Genomic DNA, 4202 nt, shown 5'->3' on the forward strand with positions numbered 1-4202 from the left:
AGTCCATGGTGATCTGATAGGATGCATAGGATTATTTCAATCTTCTTGTATCTTTGAGGCCTGTTTTGTGACCAATTATGTGGTCAGTTTTGGAGAAGGTACCCTGAGGTGCTGAGAATTAAGTATATTCTTATGTTTTAAGATGAAATGTTCCATAGATATCTGTTAAATTTATTTGGTTCATAACGTCTGTTAGTTTTACCATGTCTCTCTTTAGTTTCTGTTTCTATGATCTGTTCATTGCTGAGAGTGGGGTGTTGAGGTTTTCCACTATTATTGTGTGAGGTGCAATTGAGCTTTAGTAAAGTTACTTTTATTAATGTGTGTGCCCATGCATTTGGAACATAGATGATCAGAATTGAGAATTCATTTTAGTAGACTTTTTCTTTGAGAAGTATGAAGTGTCCTTCGTTATCTTTTTTGATAACTTTTGGTTGAAAGTCAATTTTATTCTATATTAGAATGAATTAGAATTAGAATTCTAGCTTGTTTTTTGGGATCACTTGCTTTGAATACTTTTCCCAACCTTTTACTCTGAGCTAGTGTCTGTCTTTCTCACTGAGGTGCGTTTCTGTATGCAGCAAAAGGCTAGGTCCTGTTTACGTATTCAGTCTGCTAAACTATGTCTTTTTATTGGAGAATCGAGTCCACTAATGTTAAGAGATATTAAGGAAAAGTAATTGTGGACTGAGCACTGGATCCCTAATGGAGGAGTTAGAGAAAGGATTGAAAGAGCTGAAGGGGTTTGCAACCCTATAGGAAGAACAACAATATCAGCCAACCAGAAGCCCCCAGAGTTTCCAGGAACTAAACCACCAACAAAGAGTACACAGGGAGGGACCCATGGCTGTAGCTGCATATGTACTAGAGGATGGCCTTGTTGGGATCAATGGGAGGAGAGGCTCTTTGTCCTGGGAAAGCTCAATGCCAAAGTGTAGAGAAATGCCAGGGCAGGGAGGTGGGTATGGGTGGTTGGGTGTGGGAACATCCTTATAGAAGGAGGGGGAGAAGTGTCCCCAGAGGAAACTTGGAAAGAGAATAACATTTGGAATGTAAATAAAGAAAATATCCAATAAAAATAAAAATAAAAAATGGAATAAAAAATGTAGAAAGTTTGCTATCAATTAGTAGACTAATATTTATTCTTATAATTTTATGTTCAAATTTTTACTAAAGAATCTAAACAATCCAATAAAAATAGTCACTCTTCTCTAATAACCACTCTTATAGCACTGAGTATGATTGAAATACTTTGAAAGAATCTTGAGATATTTAAGTCCTAAATATACATGTATTGCTACAAAATGTGTATTTACTATTTTTAATAAAATATCATGGTTTTCTGAAATTATTTGTCTTTGAATTAAATACTCAAACTCACCTTTTTAAATTAAACAGTAAAATTGACAAGTTTTGAAGGAAAATGAGAAACATAAATATGAGACATTGGACCAAAGGAAATAAAGACACATTTATATGATTTGTAGGGCCTAGCTTTCTTGTTATTTGAATGAGTCTAAGTGGGTATATTGACATAGTGTCTCTGAGACATATACAGCACCATTCTTTGTTTTTAGACAATACATTACTTTCAATAATGTGTTAATGTTCATGGTTACATCAGATAGCAGTGTTTAACTAGAACACCACGAGATCACAGTCTGGCCCAGTCCAAAATTATTCCACAGTGTTTTTAGTTATGACCTTCTTACTACATTTTTTCAAAAAATTAAAACAGGATTTACTTCTATCCATATGGGATACATTCTAATGACTATTGAACAAACAGTAGTTTTCCTCACTGACAATAAATCAGAAGGCATGAGGCAAACGTTCCTACATATATTAGATGCTGATGTCTTGTATGGATGTCATGATTCTCTAAGACTTGACAGTAATATTGCATATGGACATAGATATGTAAGGTAGATTTTTCATGTCTCAGTCTGAAAGTTAATAATTATCTGGGTCAGTACCTTCAATCTGAATTTTGTAGAGATTGTTAAGTGATTATGATGATGAGGGTTCAGAGATCATCTATAAGTCCTTTACCATGTTTTATAGGTGACATAATAAACATTTTAGATTTCTAGTGTATGCAATGTCTGAAGTAACTTCTGAGATCTGTCATTTCAACACAAAAGCATGTACATATTTCACAAGCGTATTAACGGCTTTATTTTAATGAAATTTTATTTCCAATATCATGGCATGTGGCATGTTTTGGTCACTGCCAAAACACATATTACCAAGCCATCTTTGCTCTAGAGTGCCTTTTCTTAATTTCAGAACTCTGGATGTCTTGAAATGGAGGAACATATGTTGTCAGGCAGAGCTGATCTCTGCATTGCAGGATGTGGAAAGACAGACTTGACATGTGCTCCCAAGATGACTGCTGGACAGCTGTAAATGTTTTTTTTGTCAGGCATCTCCTGAGGACTGAGATTTCTCTTAGTTATAAACTATTACTGTATTGGAGAATGGGTTATTACCTGAGTGAAAATGCTATGAGAGAAAATTGGTGTGTTTTTATTCCAAGAGAATGAAAGCCTGAATATTTCAAATAAATATTTCTAATTGCCTCTTTATAGGAAACCTGCTGACATTTTTTCATAAAGCAAATAGTAGCGTTGGAACTAACTTTGGATGTGTCAGAGAATTGAACAAAATTGTTATTTTGAAAGTTGCTAAGGATGACTCAGATATAGCATGTGGTACTGGCATTCAATTAAAACCTGGCTGCTAGGTAAGTGACATGAGACAAATGCCACCAATCACCTGTGTTCAAGATTTGCATACTAATTAGTGGATAAGCTGGTAGACTTAGTATCTAGAAGAGGGATAAAAATAAATTCTAGCCTCTTAGTGTAGTTTTCAGAGTGTAGGGATTCCTATTGCAAGCACCAAAAATAATATAGAGTGACACCAAGGTGCAATTTCTCAAATTCTTAAGATTATTACACCAGTCATCTTTGAAAATTTGATAAAAGATATTTATTTGGGGGAATCTATCTCTAAATCACAGAATCAGACAATCTGGGTTTGGATTCAGAATGTCTGGGTTTTGTTTATCTATTTTAATTATTTTATTTTTGACTGTATGCATGCTGGTGTATTCTGTGTGACTACAGAATCCAAGACAATGGGTCCCCTGAAGCTGAGTCTTGGCAGCTGTGAAATATCCAATACAGAAACTAGGACCTGGACAGTCATCATCTGGAGATGCAGACCTGTCTCTGAACTACTGAACCATCTCTCCAGCACCGCTGGGATTTATTTCTTAAGATGATTACCATGTGAGATGATAAACATTGCAGTCTGAAAATAATCATTACCACTTTTACTTGAAGGCAGAAAGTTTTCAAACCTTTCTTTCATTCACTCCAAAGTCAATCATAAATAGGCACAGTTAGCCAGCACAACCTCTATACGGCCATAATTTATTTTAGGCCTGCTTGAAAAATTCCCCCAAACTATAGATCCAGCTTCTGAGAGCCATTTAATCATGGCAACCACAAGCTATCCTATGAGTTCATGATTAGTTTCAGGGTACAATGAAGCTGAACAAGAAGAAGTGATTATAATAGTGTCAAAATAATTAATGAGAAGAAAAGTACAAAAAGTCAGGTTCAGTAAAATAAGAACTTTGAAAGTCAAAAGAATTCATTATAAGAGCATTGATGGAAACAACACATTTAAGTCTTAAGAAATGAATAAAGAATTTGAATGTGAGGCTCATTAAAGTTGCTTGATTCAGCATGTGTTTGCATCATAATTAAGTTACAACACATCACTATCAAAAAGGCATCATCATTCACTGCTTTCCATGACTAGTGGTTGATTCACTAGTTTACATTATAAATCTTATGTAACAAGTCTGCACTTAGAAACTTGCCAATAAAACTGTCTCCGAAAGTTTTATTCATTATGAACTTGGAATGAATTTAACATTTTTCCAAAAAGGTAAAATCATTTGTCATCTAAAATTCAAAATGTATATATAGTGTTTTAAAGTGAGATGTTATTTTAATTAGAATATATCTGTTAGATAAATGATGGGTTTTATAATGACAGTCCATTCAATTATATCATATTGTTTGAGTCGATTGACCCTCAACCCTTACACTCTTCTTACATCTTCTTAGAGTGTTCTTATAGTATTCTTGCAGTATTCTTCACTTTCATGTCATATATATATATAT

This window comes from Mastomys coucha, unplaced genomic scaffold (genome assembly GCF_008632895.1).
Source record: "Mastomys coucha isolate ucsf_1 unplaced genomic scaffold, UCSF_Mcou_1 pScaffold20, whole genome shotgun sequence".
NCBI classification, from domain to species: domain Eukaryota; kingdom Metazoa; phylum Chordata; class Mammalia; order Rodentia; family Muridae; genus Mastomys; species Mastomys coucha.